The 24,192-nt window shown below is 39.4% G+C and overlaps 1 protein-coding gene across 5 annotated transcripts in view; it reads right to left on the bottom strand.

The window, feature by feature from the left end:
* The window catches only part of esr2a (estrogen receptor 2a), a 37,283-nt gene extending 14,525 nt beyond the window's left edge, over nt 1-22,758 (bottom strand). For 2 of the 5 annotated variants that reach the window (XM_058057562.1, XM_058057566.1), the window contains exon 1: nt 6,296-6,510. The gene's annotated coding sequence lies outside the window, so the exon portion shown is untranslated. Of the gene's footprint in view, nt 1-6,295; nt 6,511-8,238; nt 8,362-21,672; nt 21,721-22,435; nt 22,679-22,709 lie in introns of those variants that run through there. The other 3 variants (XM_058057564.1, XM_058057563.1, XM_058057565.1) reach the window with 3 other exon arrangements.
* Between the last annotated feature and the right edge of the window lie 1,434 nt (nt 22,759-24,192).

Genomic DNA, 24,192 nt, shown 5'->3' with positions numbered 1-24,192 from the left:
CCTTTGACTTCAGCTATCGAAACTGAACATCTATCTATCTTTGATGTCGACACGGCTCTCGGCCTGGAACAAGCCGTGAGAAGTTAACAAACAATTAAAAAATGGGTACAACTCGTACACTTCAAGTTGAAACCTCTGGAATTGTGTCAGACATGCTTGTGTCTGCTGGCGCTGTGACAAAGAACTGGTTTGACCTTTTGCTACTTGGGTTCACAGAAGGAACACCTGATATGGAATATCTGCAACCATGGTTGTTACAGGACATCTTCTCAAGGGACAATACTACACTCATTAAACTAGGATCTATTTTACAGTAGTCACTGTACTACTCGCATAGTAGTGTGTGCTTCAGAATACCACAGTCCTTAGGAATTCATGTTTCCTTCAAGTAACCGCTGCTCCCCTTGGGGGCAGCAGTCATACAGTCCCAGACCATGAAGCTACTGCACAACATGATACAATGTTGTGTTGCCAGATATTCATACAATGGTTGAGCCATTTCCAGTGAATAGTAAATAGTTGATACGGTATACTGATATGCAGGCTGTACACTCATTTTGCTGGTATTGAGCCTTGAGAAGATATAATAAAAGAGTTAATAAAAGGGGACAGGTGTAAGATACTGTAGTTGTTGACCCGCATTTTGGGAGTGTTCATATACTGGTAGTGTCGTTTACATCTTAACCAAATCTGTACTTCTGAAATGATGGTGGTGCTTAGAAAACAAACATTTAGTCAAAAAAAAAAAAAGCTGAAATTTTCCGAGAACAGAATCGTACCATAAATTCCAGACTAAGCTGCTACGTTTCGCACACTTTGAACCTTGCGGCTTACACAATGATGCGCTTATTATGGATTTTTACGGGCTAACAAGATACTACTATTAATCTGTAGCTATGTAAAAACGTGTAAAATACATTTCAAATTGCATTAGATTAGCTTTGCTTATACTAAAAAACAACTACAGTTGGCATGATGCGTAGAATGTAGATTCAGGAAGTAGTGACGCCAATATCACGTTTTGTTTTGATCTGACAAACTTAAGTTTAATCAAGTGTAGAATTACTACTGGTTTTGTTTGGACTGCTTGGACCTGTTGAACTCGGGTGGAAAAAAGGGGTCTAACATGTCATCACTGGAGCCATGACACTGGGGACATGATGACAAGATGGCGGCGCCCTGTAAGGCTGCGGCTGCTTTGGCTCCCGGTAACACAGACACTTTATTAACAATTTCACCACAGAGATCAGTGTTTTCAGCATCAAATGTCCAGCGTAACAGTGAAAGAATAGTATACGAATATGAATTTCACTGCTGTGTTATTGTGCAATGACAATAAAGAAAGTCTATCTATGGAATGGAGGTAGGATTGCAAGGTTTATAGAGTGCGCAAAGCACTTCATGTGCGGTTTCTAATCCTGCCTTGAGCACCGCCACTTCCATAAGTCCAATATGCTGAAACAGCAGCAACACAGAAGGCAGGGAATGTGACAGATTTTACAATAATTCAAATGCATACATTGCACAGTTCAAGCATCAATTGATAATTGATACCATTCTGGCAACTTGCTTGTGTTGTACTGCTGATGTTCAGTGTGCTGGTTTACTGTGTTGCCACTGAGCACTGACAGATTGTGTGTCTCCGTGGGGATGTTGCTTTACTTACAAGATGCTACCTGCACAGCATCACCGTCAGGCACATTTTGCAGAAGGTCTGCGTTAATTTAGCACCAAAATAAGGCACCAATAGTTATTTAGGTTTTGTGTCTATCTATGATCAATGATGCTATATCAATGAATATCACCACAGTGATATCCATGTAAAGTTACACTATCGATAAGATAATGGCACTAAATTGGAATTGGACATTAAGACCTCTCCTGGAGGCAACAAAGACTCCTTAACAAGCTTAACACTCTCTTACTAGATAGAACCTGAGCAGCATTGATTTCACATTGGGAGTCATTGAATTATCCACTCACAACAGCAGCAGCGAATCCAACAAATGAGCCCTAAAAATAAGGACAAATGCCACAAACTGGATCAATGTGGTTTTTATGCTTTTTACCCAAAATCCAACATGGAAAACAAGCACTGAATTGAGATCGAGATCCATTTATTTAGAATGAAGCTGTGTCGACGTTGAATAAGACCGTCATTCATTTTCTCTTATAGTGACGGTTTCACACGTGAGCCGAATCCTATCCTAGTTTACTTTGGGCGTTGCATTATTAACATTATTAGAGCCCTCTAGACATAAGCTAACACCCCTATAGTCACATTTATACTCATATTACCCAATACAGTAGACATAATAAGAATAAATAAGCAAATTAAGACATAAATAAGACTCATGCTTGTGTGTGTTGCTATAAATGTGTTCCCTGGGGGAGCTGAGTGTGGGCGGGCAGGAAGTGACAGCAGCCTGGAACTTTTATTAGGGATGATTGTGCCTATTGTTCCAGCAATGTGTGTCTCACCAAACATTACATTACTGACATCTAGTGACCAGTGTAGAATCCTACCTCACCGTCTTTGAATGCGTCTTTTGAATGCCTTAGATTTGTATTTTAGTTCATTTAGCCATTTTTATGTTTGAAAATGCTTAATTTAGGCCACATGTATACATATTTTTTTCCTAATAATAAGCATAATGTATTAACAAATATATTTTTGACTAACTGTGAGAGTGAAACCCTGAAATCCCACCCATGATGTAGCGAGGGACGACTGTACCGCCAAGAAATCATGAAACGCCACAAAAGTAAAAGACTTCTTCAGGGAGTTTAATAACTGACAGCTTCCTGGTTTCACCTGACTGATGAGTCACTGGTTCTTTGTAGTAATTCAATTTGAAGGGGAAACAAGACCAAACATTTGGTGAACAACAACCATTCCAAAAGGACAATGTCTTGTTCCATTAGTTTGCCAATAAACGAGGCTAAATCCAACATCCAACAAACTGACTACTAAATCAGATGAGTCACGCTAGGAGGATAACAAACAAAATGTTGAGACTGGTGCTTCTAAAATTGCCATTTGGGGGTAAACGCAGATGTGAATAGCCATTCACATACCCACCCCCGCTTAGAAGCTTTGACCTTGACTTTAAAGCTGCCTTCACTCTTGTCATACATGTGTTGTGGGGAGGGGGAGGGGGTCCCTAGTGTTAATTCTGCTGCAAAACTGATGGGAACAAGCTTAAATATAACAACATCATAGACAGGTATTGGTAAAAAAATTAATTAAAAAAAAAAGGGAAGGCCTCCTAAGGTGGTGTTGTCATGGCGCCACCACCAAAGAACAGATGATCCAAAGTGTTCACACTACAAAGTGTCTCCAAATGAACCTCATGCAAACGTTGTTTTTCCATTCTAAAACAGGGGTCTCAAACTCAATTTACTTGGCGGCCACTGGAGCTAGGGTCTGGGTGAGACTGGGCCGCATCAGGTTTTCCAAAAAAAAAACCGCATTTATTAAAAACTTTGCTTTGGTTCCAATTTTCTACAAGAAAAGCTCTGATAAAACATTCCACTGTTCTCAAATATCTTACTTTTTATTTTTCCACACAAAATAAGATGAAAAATAAATAAACAAATCAAGAATAAAGAAAATCAATCAATCAGTAATAAATAAATATAATAATAATAATAAAACGGCAAATAATAACAACTTAAGAAACCACATATAGTTGGTGGGTAGACAAATTATTTTTTTCAGATTAAAATGAACAAAGCACTATTAGAGCCCTGTAGACATGACAAAACACGACTATAGTCACATTTATACTCTTTTTATTTACAACATATTGCGCAACTGCAGGGTCTTGAGACACATGCTAACTCGCAAACTAGAGAGCTAGCGACCTAAACGGTAGCCTTCAAGTTATTTCCTTTAAACTTAAATAGCCAAAAACTTACCACTTCCACACGGATAGGGAGGATAACTATTAACAGTTATTTAACCTTTAACATGAACATTAATCAAACGTAATAATTTTTTCTGGGTACATGATACCATACAGCATCCATATCAAACATTAAACTTTCATATCAAGGTGGGGGCCTCAAACTAGTGTCCTGCGGGCCACATTTGGCCCACAAGTCGCGTGTTTGAGACCCCTGTTCTAAAATAATACATCATCAAGAAGCTCCAGCAAAACGCCTGCTAGCTAGTGAACGTTATTTTTTTACAAAAAAGGTCAGCACCAAATCAAGTAAAAAATATCAACATTACCAGGAATTAACCCATCCTTTGCACACAAAAGATCAAGGTCAATGCCATCACCGCCTCATCCATGCCTCCTTTATATGAAACGGCTGCGCACCAATAAGCTGCACCTTCCTAAGTTAAGGAGTGTGCCGGTCAGTGGGAGTCAACAGCGTGAATTGTTCTAATGAAAATACTGACATACTGATAACACGCATAGAAGAGCAAATTATTTGCTCCCTTCTTGCTGCTAAATCAGCAACTGCATATCAAAAAGGGAGCAATATTTTTTTTCTCTTGCAATTTTAGCATTGAACGGTGTCCTGGCAGGTCCACCAATAAAGACCACTAAAGTAGGTGATGGAGGATCTCCATGGTTGTAGAGATGCCATCCCCTTCATTAAAAGCAACCAAAATTATTACTGACTGTGTCTTTAATATTGAGAACACTTCTCTCCACATGCTATCTGACAAACTAAAGTTCTGAATGTGAGTCGAGCAACTGCCAAGAAACATTTTTACAGTCTGCTCCAGACCTGTTTAGAGCTCCCACAGTCCTCCTGAGGTTGTAAAGTTGAATTTTCTTATGAGCGGCTGTGGTAAATTTACAGCGGCAAACACGCATTCAAAAGGAGCTACGCTAACAAATGCTGTTGTTTGAACAAACACAGCATAACTGTGACATGTAATGTTAGCAATGATGCTAACGTGTCCTGGCTGGTCTGTGGTTATTACAGATCACTACAATAAATGATAAGGAGTTGCCATGTTTATCACCATGATATTGATGATATTGTTTTTAGGTCACTTTATTACTGATGGCTTCTTTAATATTGTGAACATGTGCTTTTAGAGTGTTACTAACATATATATATAAAAATGTACTGAGCAAGTACATTGTAAGTGGAGTTAGCTTTTAGAGAAACTAGCAGTAACAGTATGATGCATCTAAAGTGTTTGAAATAAACTGTGCATTAAACCGTGCAATAAACCTGTGGCTGTAAATAGTGCATATAACGTCTTAATTTGTATTACCTTGATTTTGCACCTTCTCTGCTGGAATGTCCTCTTGTGGGACGAATAAAGGCTTATCTTATCTTATCTTAAAACAGCATCAGAAGTTAAGCCATTTAATATAGGTCTTAAAGTCTGTGCAAACAAAACACACTCCTGAACTGGCATTGACTTTCGTGCTATAACAACATGAGGTGCCCTGGCTGGTCCATGGGTATTATTCCAGTAAAGTAGGTTATCTGGATGCAATGCCAGAGATACTGCTGTCTTTATAACAAGCCATCAATGGGATTTTAAGGTCAAATGATTACTTATTTTGACTTTCATATTGGAAACATTAGTCAGCACTCACTTCTCGAGTGCTGCTGATGTTATTACACGGACATTTACATTTTTTTATACGCCATTTCCATTGTAAATGCGGCAAATTGTTATAATGAAAAAACATTAGCATTTTTAGGTCATCACAAAACACACAGTGGTGTAAGTTAATGTGAGAAGCACATCTGCATTAAACATCAGGAGGAAACAACAAAAGAATGTCTTGACTACATTTATAAAGCTAATGCTATACACAATACAAAATCAGTTTTGTTCCAAATAAGAGAAAAAGAAGATTCCCCCTTGTAAAGTGGAGTGATAGCAGCCTGATGTTTACACACAGTGAGAAGTGCCTGTTGAAATGTTCTCATCATGTTTAAATTTATACACACTGACCCCATACTTGTACTGTATGACATGTTTAATTAGGGCAGTGTTGTTAATAAAGCTGCACTCAATAAAGCTAGAATTGAAGATAATTATTCTATAGGACGTAAATACACGCATTAAGTAATTACGACAATAAAGTATGGACAAGATTCTCCTAGCATTTCAGGCAGGAATATTCAGTCACCTGTTGACCGACTAGTTCCACGTAGTGTCCACGTACAGCCCCCCTCCGGGGGCCTTCCAGTTGTTGCTTGAGCAGAAATATTTGACACGCGGGGGCTTTAACCGAACCTTCTCCGCACCCCAGGCAAAAAGCGGGAATATTACATTTAATAACAAAAGCTGCAACACAAGACTCACCTCTGCTGTCAGATTGCCAGCAGCTACACAAAGTTGTCACCACTCACGGCGCCGACACGACACGTCACGTCACGATGTCAAGACACGCTCAAGTGTGGAATAAAGTCACCACTGGAGTCAGTCCGCACAAAGATTGGATTTAAAACGAGCAGCTGATGAATCCAGCTTCAAACCAGAAGGACGTACTCGCTGGAACTTTGTGATGCGCAACATCCGGTTGTTCCCTCCACAATAAAGTTTGGACTTGCCACGTCCATCATGCGCAAAAAACGACACATGTATGGATTTCGATTACCGGAAAAACATAATATAAAATTAAAATATAATGAAAAATAATATAATATTTATTTGTAAAAATGCTTGTTAAACCCATAACTTCTTCTTAACAATTGGCTACAAACAAAAAAATATATGAGAAATACTGAAGCTTGCATATATATATCCTGCATATAATGACTTGATTGTAGGAACAGTAACTGAAAAGCCAGCCAATGAGAGCACAGTAAACCATGGAGGAAGGCGGGACTTGAACAGGAATGCTGTTCAAAGATAGTACTGTACAGCACAACAGCAGAATACAAATTGACTCAGCATCCAATCAGGTTCATGTTCTCCCCATGCTGCCCCCACCCTCCTGCAATCAGCGGATTGCCGACCAGGGAAGTGTAAAAACTAAGCAAAACAACACTTGGTGCGATTGAGTCACTGTAGCGGATTGCTATGAGATGCTGTGATGTATTAACCCCCTTCATTGACCTCATTCATGTGTTTCTGTCATTTCAGCACGTGAAGTGTTTGGCCTGGTTTGTCTGCACCGGTGGAAGTAAAAGAACAAAAGGCGATCAGCTTAGGTCTGACCTCGACTTTCCTCTCAGCTCATTAGAGAGCAGAACGGAAATTGCAGACAATCATTGGAGCTGAGAGTGTATAAGAAAACCATATGCTATTTCAAGAACAGTTTGATGAACACTGCTGTATAATGGTGTATACTATAAAGCAGGGGTCTCAAACACGCGGCCCGCGGGCCAAATGTGGCCCGCCGGACACTAGTTTGAGGCCCCTGCCTTGATATGAAAGTTTAATGTTAGTGCGGCCCGTGCAAGTTTGATATGGATGCTGTATCGTATCATGTCCCCAGAAAAAAATATTACGTTTGATTAATGTTCATGTTAAAGGTTAAATAACTGTTAATAGTTATCCTCCCTATCCGTGTGGAAGTGGTACGTTTTTGGCTTTTTAAGTTTAAAGGAAATAACTTGGAGGCTACCATTTAGGTCGCTAGCTCTCTAGTTTGCGAGTTAGCATGTGTCTCAAGACCCTGCAGTTACGCAATATGTTGTAAATAAAAAGAGTATAAATGTGACTATAGTCGTGTTTTGTCATTTCTACAGGGCTCTAATAATGCTTTGTTCATTTTAATCAGAAAAAAAAATAATTTGTCTAATTTGTGGTTTCTCAAGTTTTTATTATTTGCCGTTTTATTATTATTATTATATTTATTTATTACTGATTGATTTTCTTTATTCTTGATTTGTTTATTTATTTTATTTCTTATTTTGTGGAGAAAAATAAAAGATAAGATTAAGATATTTGAGAACAGTGGAATGTTTTATCAGAGCTTTTCTTGTAGAAAATCGGAAGTTTATTCATTTTTCTGTTTTTAATAAATGGGTTGTTTTTTTTTTGGAAAACCTGATGCGGCCCAGCTTCGCCCAGACCCTAGCTCCAGTGGCCCCCAGGTAAATTGAGTTTGAGACCCCTGCTATAAAGTATAAACTATATACATTGCACAAGCATTAGAGGAAACTTAAAACCAGAGCAGCCAGTTTTGAGGGGTGAGTCTTGTCTGCAAGTTCAGGTTCTACTGAAGCAAAAAAAAAAGCAAAATACTAATAATTTCAGAGGTAGTGTGGACATAATGTACCATTTAGGAGCTGTAGTACCTCTCTCTGCTGCTTCAGTTCCCCTCTCCACACTTGGCCTCTGCCACAAGTCAGCATGTGTGCCTAAATGAGCATTTTCATCCTGGTAATCTTCCTCCCGAACACGGACCACCGTCACCGCACCTGCCAAGATAATCACTCCAAATTACGATGCACTCATTTCTCACCTCTCAAAATCCAATTTTGGTGATTTCGTTTTGTAGTTGCACAATTTATCGCTGCTTCAGAAGCTCATTTGACATTGCCGGGTAATGGACCCCCGTCCTTACGTTTGCACCCACACACACACTCAAGAAGCTGGTGCGAATTGTGGTTAACATTTTGACGATGGCTTTTCCACCTTGTCATTTGGTTCCCATGGGGTCTGATGGGGGTCATTTTCCTCTAAAATTGAGATTTCATTGCTTGACTTTGCATGATGATCCAAAATTAATTAACAGTGTGATTTTGCTCAGGTTGTTGTGTAACTTCCACTTAATTTTAGTATTATTTTGAAAATCCATTTGTCTTTATTGTGCTGAGTGGACATTTGATTTCATGGCAGTCATCAAGCAGACTGACATTATGGGGGGGCATCACTTTTGGTGTGTTCAGAATAGATTCATTCATTCATATTCTACCGCTTTTCCTCACAAGGGTCGTGGGGGTGCTGGAGCCTATCCCAGCTGTCTTTGGGCGAGAGGCAGGGTACACCCTGGACTGGTCGCCAGCCAATCACAGGGCACATATAGACAAACAACCATTCACACTCACATTCATACCTATGGACAATTTGGAGTCACCAATTAACCTAGCATGTTTTTGGAATGTGGGAGGAAACCGGAGTACCCGGAGAAAACCCACGCATGCACGGGGAGAACATGCAAAGTCCACACAGAGATGGCCGATGGTGGAGGTTAAACATTCATTCATTCATTCGTTCGTTTTCTACCGCTTTTTCCTCACGAGGGTCGCGGGGGGTGCTGGAGCCTATCCCAGCTGTCTTCGGGCGAGAGGCGGGGTACACCCTGGACTGGTTGCCAGCCAATCACAGGGCACATATAGACAAACAACCATTCACACTCACATTCATACCTATGGACAATTTGGAGTGGCCAATTAACCTAGCATGTTTTTGGAATGTGGGAGGAAACCGGAGTACCCGGAGAAAACCCACGCATGCACGGGGAGAACATGCAAACTCCACACAGAGATGGCCGAGGGTGGAATTGAACCCTGGTCTCCTAGCTGTGAGGTCTGCGCGCTAACCACTAGACCGCCGTGCCGCCCGAGGTTAAACATCTTTATGATAATTATTTTGAAAAAAATAATACTTTTTGATGCGTGACAGTCTGTTTTTTGTCAGATTCAAATCTTTGTATTTCAGTTTCAAATTTTTGCTTTATACTATGTTATGCAGACTTGTGGCCCAGATTTTGCATGTGTGTGTGTGTGTGGGGGGGGGGGGGGGGGGGGTCATCAAACTTTGCCCTATCACACAGTCTTTCGGGAACGTAGGAGCTTAGGTGACAACCCGGCACACAATTTCTTTCGACTGTGCAATTTTTGCCGTTCCCCAAATCGCTGATTTTTTTGTTTTTTACGTAGTTGATAGACGCACTAATTGTGTATTAGTGGGGCAACGGTAGCACAAGAAAACTGACATTTTGCCCAAACCTGACACCAGAAAAATGTAGGAAAGACAAACATTGGCCATAGGGACTATGCAAAACCTGCAGTCAGTCAACAGCTCAACAATCATTTCCTTGCATTTATTTGCACATAGACTGACCTTAGGAACCCGACGACAGGTTGTGTCCTAGGCTTAAATCAAATTAGATTTTATGTAGGCCGTGATGAGTTTGAAATACCCTGTATGTGAGTGTACATGGTGTGTTGAATAAAGACATGAAAGTTGAAAACAAGGCAAATGGTACCAAACATCCATCCATTTTTTTATGTTGCTTATCTTCATTAAGGTCATGGGGGGATGCTGGAGTCTACGGTATCAAACAGTTGCAAAACTTTTTGTGTACTTACTTTGAATACACTGATGAGAATGTATTTTACAACTTACTAAAACTCAAGTGACTCAATTGATGCGTCGTCAGCAACAAAACAGATGTGTGCAACTGCTTTTCAACACTGATCCTACATTGAACGTAACATGCTGTTTCTCAGCTATAAGGGGAATAAGAGTGTATGGAACAATACAACCGTGACTGAATCCATTTCAATATTTTGTAATGTTCATGAGAATTGAACCTAGAAATTGTGTATTATTTCCATCAAGATTGGATTTATTGTGGGTCCCCTGCGTCATGCTGCTGCAGACATGAACGCAAAATAGCATTTCCTCTATTGTTAGTATGGCTACTTGCATGGTGGCTATTATTGTAATGCAATCATATCAACAGAGTGTTGATGTGCATGGTGATATAAAATGATATTTCTAACAGTGTTTTTAAGGCGGAAACAGCTGGCAGAGAGAAAGGAGAAGTCCTGTGTGCCCAGCTAGAGAGAGAGAGATGGACCCACCAGTAAGAGGAAGACAGATGATTATACCCCCTTTTCACATTCTTTATCCCAAAGAATGGACCAGTTCTCTTCTAATATCTACAGTAAACATACATTGTCATACATTTATCATACACTGAGTCACTATTATTTTTCCAGTTAACGAAGCTCATGTTCTAAAAGTGCTATCTTTCCCCAAGATCCATACCTGTTTGATCCTGAGGGGAATTGTAAATCCAAGCGTTCATAATCAAATATGTCAAAACAAGGAATCAAAACTGCTTGACCTCCCTGCTGCCAAGGTCTGGCCAAGGTCAGAGGTTCATGGTGACCTTTGAGGCATGGGACAGGCCAACATCACATGCTGCCAGCTTTGTAGAAGTGAGAGTGGGAAGTTATTGTTCATATTTTGGCAACCTGGCACATGAGGTGACACTGAGGGCACTGCTTTGCTTTTTTTTGGTTTTCTGGCTTCACACTTTGACCGCTATATGGGAAATACTCGCATTTGGCAACATCTAATGGATGGATCCAAAGAAATGAAATGATTTAGACTGCAATCATGTGGATGGGATGATGATGTGATGATAGGTATTATAAATGACATTTCTGGAGCTGTATTTGTTTAAAAAAATTATACAAATATTGTTCTTTTTGCTAAAACTAGACCAAGTGGAGATGTTGGTGCAGATCTGGGTAAAGGTGCAGTAGCATTGCCAGATTTCTTTAATTGCTCGGTTAATGTCTGCACTCTTCTGATTTTACAACACACATCCTGTTGTGATGTTGTGTCGCTTATCCCACAAATGCATATTCCTTATGAATGGGCTGAATGGGAATCATTTAAAAAGGGAAATGTACTGCTCACAAACAATCTGCACACAATTCCAGGTTATTATTTTATGGTAATTGAGTTTTGTTTTTCCTCTTTAACAGTCCAGTCTTCCCTTTCTTGTTGCCTGATAAATGCAGAGTGCTTCTTGGTGTTCATCAGCTCCATGCCAAGAATGGAGGACCAATACAAAGAGCCTGAAAGACACTTTTAAATGTATTGGTATTCCTTCCACTTTTGGGATGGCACTCCGGAAAAGAAGATTATGTGCTCTTTATGTGCTGTTTTATAATTCCTCACTGAAATTGGTGCACATTGGAAAGATAGGCCACATTTTTGCGTGTCTTATTTACATCTAATACAATATAAGTCAAAAATGTTTTATCTGATGCATTTTTCACCACCACCGGCATTATTTGGTCCCAATTCCTTTGTTTGCAAGGCACCTACAAGATGTTGAACTCCGGAGGAGAAGAGATGCAGAAAGAGCTGCAAAAAGGCAAAACAAAAAACAAAAAAAAAGAAAGCATGGACAGTATAGGAGAGGGACATTATGGACAGTTATTAACAGAGAATCACAAGAACAATGCACTTGAGAATTCCCCTTGCCTGATATTTCCACTGAAGAGACGGTAAAAAAGTTAGCCCATTCAAGTGAATAAGACATGCCCACAATGTTTGCACGCAGGTTGCCGTGCCTTCCAAACGATCACAGAGGAAATTATGTGGAGAAATTTCTTAGTGCACTGGTAGTTTACACATACTTCACACCAGTTTGACACCAAATTTCTCATTGGCACGCAAAATTGCATATACTGCGGCGAGAAAAAAAAATGCAAGTTCACTTCACATGTGAAGGATTGTTCAAATATATTTCCTCAACGCTCATTTTATTGTACATATGCAAAGTGAAATGATTGATATTTGAGCTGAAAATAAAACTGCAGATCTGCATGATACAGGCTGTTCCAAAAAATGTGATATTTTGCAAGTTTAAAGTCCCGTTCTAATTACTTCTCATTTTGACAGCACGTTTTAAAAATTTGATGTTGATGATCTTTACAGATGTAGAGATACCCTTCCGTGGAACAGTAAAGGTGTTTTGTGTGTTGGCACGTCGAACGAGAGGGTGCAGCATGCGTTAGTGAGGGAGTTGTCAAAACAGTCACAAACAGCAATGCAGATTTGGACATGGTGCAAAAAATTCAAAGTCTGTGCAAGACCAATGGCTCTAGATGACCAAAAGACGGTCAAAAAAACGCTACAATCCACAACTCATGTGCCGTGTCTCACATTTGTGAAAGCATCTATGAAATCCACATATCTTGGAATTTTTCATTAAAAATTGAAGGAATTAATCGTATATTGTTCAATATTAAGCCTGTTTACTTTCATTAACCTTGACCGTGTAGTTTCTGTGATATTCACATCTCAAGTGATATCAAATGTTATGAAACACCCTGTATTCTTATGGAGGAGTACAAGACTTATGAATCAAGTTGCCATAATCCAAAATCAGTACACAATATTTGTAGTGCAAGATACAAAAATGTGGTTGTGATGTTTTTTTCTATCGTTAAGAATGATCTCATTTTTTAAATCATAGTAGAGAGCAGGGGACTAAGCACATAGCCCTGTGGGATACCGCTGTTATGCTTGATAAGTTACTAATAATGTGGTTGACTGTGCCTTCCAAATGGTGAGACATCAGTAGAATTAAAATGCAATAGAATTATATTGTATAATGGAATGGTTGGTGAGTTTAATGAACAAAAATGCTTGGCTGACGCCAGCCTCCCTGATAGTATTACCATACTAGATACAGCCTCAGACATGCTGAAACGTACATAAATTTACTCTGAAAAGGAAAAAAGACAGATGGGAAGAATCCTTTTGATCAGACGAGTCAAGGCCAGACCAAACTGCAATCTAGAGATTTATGTCTCAAGGCTTATACAGCTGGATCTTGACTAACAATCTCCCATCTTTCAAATCAAGTGCCATTTTTGCAGATTACAAAAAGACAATTTATTATTTAAAAATGTGGAAGGTTTAAAATTTTGTTTTTTTTTCTTGTCCAAACCAACATTTTTTAAAAATGCCAAAAGTAACTTACTATTTGATGTTTTATGTTGTTTGGCTGTATGTTTTACGGAATTGATTTGCAGAGCTCTTGTCCTAAGATATGTGGTGTATTTATTACAGTCCCAAACATCTGTCCATTGTTTTCATATTAAGAGAGTCACATTGTGTGGTTATGTTTAACTTATGCTACAAAAAATGCAGTTTTTAGTGAAAACTATGTCAGATTATACCTATATAAAAGTACCTGGAGAAGAAAAACAATAAATGGTCATGTGACACGGTTGAGCAGAACCAGAATCACAATTGAATCACTGCTCTGTATTACATACAAAATGCGTATACGACAGAAAAAACTGACCACAATAAAGGAAGACTTCACAGAGTGTGTAGGAGTGTGTGTGTGTGTGAGAGAGAGAGATTTGAAGAGAGACAGCAGAGATTTGCATGTCATTTTTTTTTTTCGCTGCTGGTTTCCTGCAATGGACTGAAGTGGTTATTTATTGCCGCTGAGCGCCGTGCCTCGCATTCTCTCTTGGTACACGTTGTGATGTGGGAGTAATGTAGCTGGACTGAAAAGCAATTAAAACCATCCAGACTAAAGTGTGCAACCGCACAGCCCACACAGTTACTGTATTTAACGTTTAATTCTGAGAAATGATTATCAGTTGCTTTATTTCCCAGGTTTAAGATTTTTATTTTTGTGGCTTTAGATTTTGTTTTATGGTAGTGTCTTAAAATCAAGCCATGAATCAAATTCATCTGTTCCTCCATGTCTGTCATTCCATCTCCAAATCTCCAGTTTCTCTCCCGGGAAACCGTCTTCCTGCTTCATTCCATGGGGCAGACACGCTCTACATTAAGATTACATCGAAAACATTCCATTGATAAGGGTTATATTTAGACCTGGTTTCGGAATTGTCCAGGACCCTCCTCTCATTAAGACCTTCACCTTATGTCAACTGCACATCTAAAGCTCCAATTCCTCTGCAGTGTTCGAACCCCCAACACCTCTTGGTACCCGAGGACAACTCACTTCAGCAAGTGGTGGCTTTTTTGCAACACCTATTCCAAGACTCGACACGAGTAGACAAGCATTCAAAGCAGTAAGATTCCAGTGTGATGTGTCATCATTGTTTTATATGGCTAACCTCTATTTACACTTGTATGATAAATCAGACCATTACATTACAAGTCCAATGTGTGATGTGCAAACAGTGCTGGGATGTAACCGGGTAATGTGGAGGACTGCAGAGACTGCTGATATTTTTAAAAAAAGATTAAAGACACACTTTTTTAATCAGGCTTTTAACTAATATTTTTAAACTTTTCTTATGTAATGCCGCTGCTGTATTCCAGTAACAGGAATTCATATATATATATATATATATATATATCATATATCATATAATATATATATTACTGTATATATGAATTCATATTCCAAACATGACAACGCCATTACCGTTATTATTAAAACATACACAGAGTGTATACATCATACATCATACATCCCGACAGTGTATACATCTCCGCCTCCATGTCCTCTCCTCACCAACACTTCCTGATTCTCCACAAGCACATGGGAGGTGCGTTCATGGACGGACGTCAACACAAAACACAAGCAGATCATTCCATCATGCACTTTTTATATCAAGCTCTCAGTGGCACACGCTGGCCATTGAAGTTTTATACTTTTTTCATAAACTGGAAACTAATTACATTTATGAAAGAGAAAGGCTCTCACTCATGAAATTACTTCTTGGGGACAGTATTTGTCCAACTCTGGTCAGAATCGTCATCATAATTATTTTTCAACATTTTTTGTCTTAATATCAGCAGTGATTCACATATTTTTACACTTGTCTGAAACTTTTAAACAGTTTTAAACTGTTTAAAAGCTGTTAGAATGGTGACAGTTTGACCCTGGAACAGATGATTTCTTATGCCATTTTTAAATAGGAGAAAATTAGCAGCTAGTAACTAGCCTCAAAGAGTGGATTGTGTTCACTGTGATAACAGTACACTGATTGACATTGAGGGAACCCGGTTACCATCTGTACCAACTAGTACCAACTAGTAGAGAGACCTAGTATCTATGGCCAAACCTTGGAAACTGATAGGGTTCTTGATCATCTTGGATCAGATAGTGTCTTTGTTTCACAAATGCAAGTCGGGTTCTGGGTTGAACTCTCGCTCTGACATTAGGTTAATCACCCATAGGTGTTATGTAAGTGGAACGGTCTATACAGTACAGTATGTGCTCCGTGATTGGCTGGCAACCAGTTTTCTCAGCCAAAATCAGCTACGATTGATAAGTTTATGGAGCCTTTAGATCTCCTGTAAACGGAGCTAAAGTACTTGGAAACCTCTAGAACTGTATCCTATAAATAACAGAAAGTCAATCACAGGACAAAATAACATATAGTGTTCCTGAGGCCGCAATAATTCTGCTGATTTTCTGCCTTGGAGAATCCATAAAATCAAGTGATTGTGTTTCTCCCTGACTAAACTTAAAAGCCATTTAATGACTTGGCTAAGCTTGCCTTGTTGCAAATGAATCACGCCATCACTGTCTAGCGAGGAGACGCAAGACGACTTTATGAGGTTTTGTTTTGATGAGGGCTCCATTACTCCCTGACAGATTTAAAGTTCACTGGTCACAGCTCAGTTTCAGACATAGATTAAATAAGGCGAGACGTGAGTCACCGGTAAATACACAACAGTATGTTTGTCACTGGTGGTGAATTAGAGAGATCCAGGAAAACCAGCCGCACCATCATTCCTGATTGTGTACTTTTTATTGTTTTATTGATTCTTAAGAGAAAAGGAACCATACTGTAGTAAGCTTGTTTAAAAGCATCTGTCAGTGTCCATGGTTAATTGTGGTCTAATGATAAATCTGAGTTCATTATATTTAACAATAACATTAATGGAAATCAAACAATTAAATCCTAAAATCCCATGCATGTTACCATTAAAAAGACTGAGCTACATGAACTCAACACAATTAGGGTTACACTGCCGCCTAGTGGAATATTTAGTCACTTACACCAGTAAGGCACTGGTACCGTCCAGTACCGAGCTTTCACCTAACCCTGTCCCAAATGGTGCAGCCGTTAGGATTCCTGGTTTTCACCCACACTTCCCAGTATGGGGAAAAAGGCTTCTATACAATAAATAGTTAATACAGAAGTTGCTAGTTACAATTAAGGCTTTCTTGTATTACCAGAATATTCATTCATTCATTCATTCATTTTCTACCGCTTATCCTCACGAGGGTCGCAGAGGTGCTGGAGCCTATCCCAGCTGTCTTCGGGTTAGAGGCAGGATACACCCTGGACTGGTGGCCAGCCAATCACAGGGCACATATAGACAAACAACCATTCACACTCACATTCATACCTATGGACAATTTTGAGTGGCCAATTAACCTAGCATGTTTTTGGAATGTGGGAGGAAACCGGAGTACCCGGAGAAAACCCACTCATGCACGGGGAGAACATGCAAAGTCCACACAGATATGGCTGAGGGTGGAATCGAACTCTGCTCTCGTAGCTGTGTGGCTTGTGCGCAAACCACTAACGCACCGTGCAGCCCTATTACCAGACTAATTTTGCTTTATTAAGGTTGACCAATTAATGAAGTACAACAAATAATGTTGTTACAGTTTTGTGAAAATTTCAAACCTCAAAAAAACTTTTTTGTGTGCTTCAGGACCCCCGATGCTACAATGAGAGGTTTCCACCTCTTCCTGAAGCCGGAATGTGCAGTTGAAGCAATTCGAAAAAAAAGCCTAATGTTACCCCCTTCCCAATTCCTAGTAACCCCAATTCAAACCTCAAAAAATTGGCATTTTCTGTATTTTGGAGGTGCTTTGAGGGGCCCCGATGCCACAATGAGAGGTTTCCACCTCTTCCTGAAGCCGGAATGTGCAGTTGAAGCAATTTGAATGACCTAATGCCAAACATAGAAACATTTTTAGAAATGTGATATTTTATTATTTTCTTCCTTTTGGGAGTGCTTCCAGGACCCAGATGCAAGTGCGGGAGATTTCTACCTGTTCTTGGAGAAGAATAGTGTAGTTGAAGCATGTAGAAAAAAATTTAATTGCATAATGTTACACTTACCACTTTGGTCAAAAAATCACACCTAAAAAATGGCATTTTCTGCCTTTCTTGTGCGTTTCAGAGCCACCAATGCAAGTGTGGAACCTTTCTTTACTCTTCTTCCTGAAGCGGAAAAGTGAACTGCATAACGTTACCCCCTTCCCACTTTGTCAAAAATCCAAACATAAAAAATATCAAATTTTCTGCCTTTTTTGAGTGCTTTCACGGCCTGAAAAGGTTTAATTATGGATAGCCCTTCAGTTGTTTTTGTAAGTTGACTGTAAACTTTCACTGGTAGAAGATACTGGCACACAGCTTAGAGCGCCCTCTCGTGGCTGTCAGTGGGAAAGAGAAACATATACTGTACTGTCACTCCGGAGTACAAGTCGCAGGACCAGCCAAACCATGAGAAAAAGTTTGACTTATTGTCAGGAAAATAAGGTTAAATTATAATTATTACAATAAAAATTATAGCTAAAATTACAATTACAAATAAAAACACAATTTCATTTCCCCCTCAAACACAAACACATTTCTGTTGAATAGTGGAGACGACTGGTCGATGTTACAAATGGAGAAGCCATTTTTAGGCATATATTCATTTCACATATTGTACATTAGATTCAAAAGTCTTTTTTTATAATTTCTCAACTTTTTGTGCATGGATTGTTTTTTTTTTTATTCTGATGGGGGTGCTCCATTGATGTCATTTAAATCAACCACACACATCAACCACAAATCAACACACACACACACACACACAGCTAGATGTTGATACAAAGGGAGGAGTTCAGTGAACTGTAAGACACTAATGGGATCCCTGACAATATAATTAACTAATGAGGCTGATGGAAAAGACAGCACTCTATCACCAGACACCCACCCCGCTTCCTCCCCCCACTTTTGCCCAAATTGAACCCCTCACCGCCCCCATCATGGATGCACTCCTGTCCCATCTGCTGCTGTTTGCCTCCATTTAGGTCATCATTATGCACATTCATTATTTTACGGATCACTTACAGGTTTGTTTCCACACTCATTAGCTGCAATAAGTGGAAGTCAGATCTGTCTTTTGGGAGGTCACCATATGAAATACATAACATTGACTGTATATTTAAACCATATACAAATAAAGTATATACATATTTTTTTATTTTATATAAATATACAGGCCTATCATATTGTGCAAGTCTTCATAATATTGTTGTTTTTGCTATTTGATGCATTTTTTGCACCAGTTTAACATTTAATACGAACCACAAATGTATGAATTTAATAGATGACAATTTGCCGCCAGTGAGTGAGCTGTGTGTGTCGTTTCCTAGTGTGATCCTCACACCAGCTGGGCCATAAATCCTCCTGTGTGATGTGTGTAAGTCGCTGCTTTTACCACCTGCCCGTTGTGATTACAACTCGCGCTCAGCAGGGCGACACATTTGGCCTTAAGACGGGCCTGCTGTGTGCGTTTATACTCCTCCGAGTCTTTACTGCAGGTGCACAAAATAAAAAGTTCATTATAAATCACACATGTGATTTCCACCGATGACGAATAACAAACGTGAGGCTCCGAAGAGCTGGTTAACGGTTAACCTCTGGGCATGGTTAACTTGATGGTTAACGCCAGAGTACCTTAAAAGGTTGCGCACTCAGCAGGTCACAAATGTGCGAGATGCTGACGTCGCCAGCGTGGCTGCAGCTGACGACACAAACATCACTAACATTGTGCTCCGGTGTCACGGACTTTGACGGCGGCCACTGATTTATAGGCCAACCGCAACAAAGGGAAGAATAAAAGCCTGGAATGTTGAACACTCCATTGATGGTATAGTTTGCTTTAACACGGGAACACCGCTAATCATTAAGCCACCCTGCAGCTCCCATTGTACTGTAAAGCAATCTTTTTCATTAGCGTGTTTAATAGCCGTGTTGGTGTGTTCGAGGAAACACACGAATAATACTGAGCCCATGTAACTGTCCTCCATTTCCATTAGTCCATTTTAGCCACCCCCGCGTACAAATCTTTTGACCTCTGACCCTGATGAGATTGGTTGTTGTCAAGTTAATGTGCAGACAAAGACATTGGGGTTATATTCCACCAGTAGGGGGCAGTATTATCAAGTGTAGCAAGTGCATGTACTGTACTACAGATTATACCCACATACACGGATACAATTCCCACATTAGTCTTACATGTATCTAATGATGTATCTGTTAAACATCATTTGCTTTTGTTTGCATGTCTACTTTGCATTTACACTGATTGATTTTGTCTTTTGTTTGGTCTGAAGAGGTGGTCCCAGAATAAATGCTTAAGTGATGCTGGTTGCTAGGCAACACACAACTCTAACCACCCAGAAGAGGTTCAAAAGTAAGTTGCAGAACATTAAATTCAGGTGCCTCAAATGTTAAGCTGAAGATACAACTGTTCAATTGAAAAATTGAAAAAAACAATTGAACATGGAGGGCTGGCACATGTCCCGTAAGCTAGTACATTTGGTGAAGATCTGATTAAAGGACACTTTTTACCGTTACATTCCACTTTACCTGGGGCCAACAAGTGGAGTCCAGATCCAGCAGATGAAGCTGGGTGTCACTCCATCCCTTACACTATTACAGTTTTTCAAAAGTGTCTTCATTCGTTAATGATGGCTGATTTGCGGTTTACTATAAAACATAGATATTCAAGCATATGCTGCATATTCATTCATTCATTTTCTACTGCTTTTCCTCACAAGGTTTGCAGGGGTGCTGGAGCCTATCCCAGCTGTCTTCGGGCAAGAGGCGATGTACACCCTGGACTGGTGGCCAGCCAATCACAGGGCACATATAGACAAACAACCATTCACACCTATGGACAATTTAGAGTGGCCAATTAACCTAGCATGTTTTTGGAATGTGGGAGGAAACCGGAGTACCCGGAGAAAACCCACGTATGCACAGGGAGAACATGCAAACTCCACACAGAGATGGCCGAGGGCGGAATGCTGCATATTATTGGCCTAAATTAAGCATCTTCAAGCATTAAATACAGTTTAAGGCAATACAGTACAAAACGTTCATGAATTGTAGTCTACCCTAGCCGCTAGGTGTCAGGTGGTGTAACATGCACCAGACTTACTCACTTCCTGTCCACGAGTGGAAGATAATTATCAAAACACACACAAGCATGAGCCTTATTTATGTCTTAAATTGTCAATTTCCTCTGATTATATCTACTATATTGGGTAGTATGAGTGTAAAGGTGCCTGTAGGGGTGTTATTTCATGTGTAGAGGGCTCTAATAATGGTAAAAAATCATATTTTGAAAGTCTAATAAACAGTGGATTTGGCCTTGGTGGACGTCTGTTTTCCACTGAATTTCAATCTATAATAAATAAATTCCTTAGTCCTTTAATCCATATCTTCACCAAAATGAAAATGTGTCTTCCTTGAGCCCTTCTACAAAGTTAGGTGGAAATTGGTTTTGTATTTTTATTTTATCTTTTCATCTTTTTACCTTTCATGAAAACAATGGAACTCCTGGTGGCCTATAAGGGTTTGGCACAATATATATATATATATATATATATATATATATATTTTTTTTTTTTTCTGTAAATAATGTCATAAATATAGCCATTTTGAATGAACATTGCATTCGCAAACATCGCATGTTCCTTCAGTTGCTTATAAGCCACTTTTCCACTATTCCAGCACAATAAATGTGTTTGTTGGTATACTGACATTAGCACTAATGCCTGCCACCCTAATTGAATAATCTAATAACCAAGCTACTTCTTCAGTCATACCTTCCACATGTGACACACATCAAATAACCAAAACCCAAATGAATAAATATTGTTTTCAGGCTTCCTTCTTTGTTTTGTGTCTGTGAAAGCAAAAACCTCGCCCTCGTTTGGCTGTAAACTTACTGACCTTCTTCGCTGCAGCAGTCATGCACATCGCTGTATTGACTCCTTCCTTCTGTGGAGAAAAATCAATAGGCAAGGGTCAAAACAGGCACTGAGAAGAGGAGTATAGGTAACACCATAAAACCTTTCAGCACAGGATTTATTACGTCTGCCAGGAGGTCTGCTTTTGTTAGATTGGCAGCAGAATTACTCCAAAATGACCAAAGAAACCTTCTGATTGATTTTTCCATCTCCATGAACCAGGAAGTAGCCTGCTAGCTAACATACAGATTGAAATACAAACAGAAAGTTGTAATTCATGTGTTTTTTTTCCACTCTTTTGCAATATATTATATTTGTTCATTCTCCATGAACCAGGAAGTAGCTAGCTAGCTAACATAGAGACAAACAAAATGAGGTGTTTTGCACTTTTTTTTGAAGAATCTTTTTTTTTATTATTGTTTGAGTCACAATGAACAGTTACCGCTAAAAATTGTTTGAGTTACAATGGAACCAGGAAGTAAGGAAGCTAACATGTGGACAGACAAACACAAAATTGGTGTTTCATTATTATTTTTCTGGTGGAATTATTTTTCTTTTTTAGTTTGAGTCACAATGGAACTGTTGTACCTCCCCAAAAATATTTTTTTAGTTTAAGTTACAATGGAACCAGGAAGCACCCTGCTAGCTAACATGTAGACAGCCATTATTATTTTTCGCTTTTTTTGGAGGAATATTTTTTCTTTTTCAGTTTGAGTCACAGTGGAACTGTTGTATTGTCCTCTTACCTTTTGTCATTCTCCATGAACCAGGAAGTAGCCTGCAAGCTAACATACAGATTGAAATGCAAACAAAAAGTTGTAGTTCATGTGTTTTTTCCACTCTATTGCAATATATTATATTTTTTCATTCTCCATGAACCAGGAAGTAGCTAGCTAGCTAACATGGAGACAAACAAAATGAGCCTGCTAGCTAGCTAACATACAGTCAATGGCTGTGTTCAAAACCGCATACTAACTACTGCGTACTTCCATGATAACCCACAATGCATTGCGCTCCTACCTGAGCCAAAATTAACAGGCTGAAGCTGATTTCACTTTAGTTCTAAACTCTTTAAATACACCACTTAATTTAGATTTTCTTTAAAATCAGGTGAGAAAGTGGCCTTTTAGATCCCCAGTGTGCCATTTATTTGTCCAAATGCCAACCGTTTACAATTTCGTTCGAATGAATTAGGCAAAATTTAAGCTCGCCGAAGTGAGCAACGCACTTCAGGTAATTCTCACAAAATAAAACACCCCCTTACTTTTCTCATACAAAAAACCATAGTGATAAAACACTGCTTTTACTTTGAAAACAAGAAGCGAACTAACTCGCAATATATCCTGCTTGACACTGCAGTTTGGTCCATCCTGCTGCTCAGTGTTCAGCCTACGTTTTTTTTGTGGTGACGTCACGTCGCGTTGCATCCTCGGTCATTTGAGTGTGAGTAGTAAGCTAATGATACATACTCATTTCTGGTGAATGCAGTATTGCATACTGCCAGTGTAGACGCACTGCATACTCAAAGAGTTAGTATGAGTAGTAGGTAAGTATGCGGTTTCAAACACAGCTACTATGTGGTGTTTCGCTATTTTTGCTCCCACTTTTTTAGGGGGAATAATCCTTCTATCCTTTTTGCTTTGAGTCACAATACAACCAGTAGCTAACATACGGACATACGTACAAACAAAAATGTGGTGTTTCCGCAACCTTTTTTTTTTCACTTTTTTGGAAGAACCATTCATTCTTTGTGTTTACTACCATGAACTGTTCCACCCATCCCAAAATGAAAACTGGTATTGACCTGTTACCTTTTGTCATCTTCCATAAACCAGGAAGTGGCCAGCAGTAAAGCAGGGCTTACTTCCCGATGTACGTGTTACTACAGCCACAGACTCGCCCTTGTTGGTAGCATTTTTAGATCGTGAGTAAGGCGTCCAACTCGTGTATGCTAGGTGCGCATCATGTAAGGCTGTTGTGGTCTGTGGGTGTCGTACAAGGTTTGTGCAGCCCATAATGCAGACCATATTTGTTAATACCGTATATCAGGGGTCTCAAACACGCTGCCCACGGGCCAAATGTGGCCCGCAGGACACTAGTTTGAGGCCCCCGCCTTGATATGAAAGTTTAATGTTAGTGCGGCCCGCGCAAGTTTGATATGGATGCTGTATGGTATCATGTACCCAGAAAAAATTTACTACGTTTGATTAATGTTCATGTTAAAGGTTAAATAACTGTTAATAGTTATCCTCCCTATCCGTGTGGAAGTGGTAAGTTTTTGGCTATTTAAGTTTAAAGGAAATAACTTGAAGGCTACCGTTTAGGTCGCTAAATCTCTAGTTTGCAAGTTAGCATGTGTCTCAAGACCCTGCAGTTGCGCAATATGTTGTAAATAAAAAGAGTATAAATGTGACTATAGTCGTGTTTTGTCATGTCTACAGGGCTCTAATAATGCTTTGTTCATTTTAATCTGAAAAAATAATAATTTGTCTACCCACCAACT

The sequence above is a fragment of the Doryrhamphus excisus genome, chromosome 19, assembly GCF_030265055.1.
Source record: "Doryrhamphus excisus isolate RoL2022-K1 chromosome 19, RoL_Dexc_1.0, whole genome shotgun sequence".
NCBI classification, from domain to species: Eukaryota; Metazoa; Chordata; class Actinopteri; order Syngnathiformes; family Syngnathidae; genus Doryrhamphus; species Doryrhamphus excisus.
This window is presented reverse-complemented; position numbering and strand designations above follow the sequence as displayed.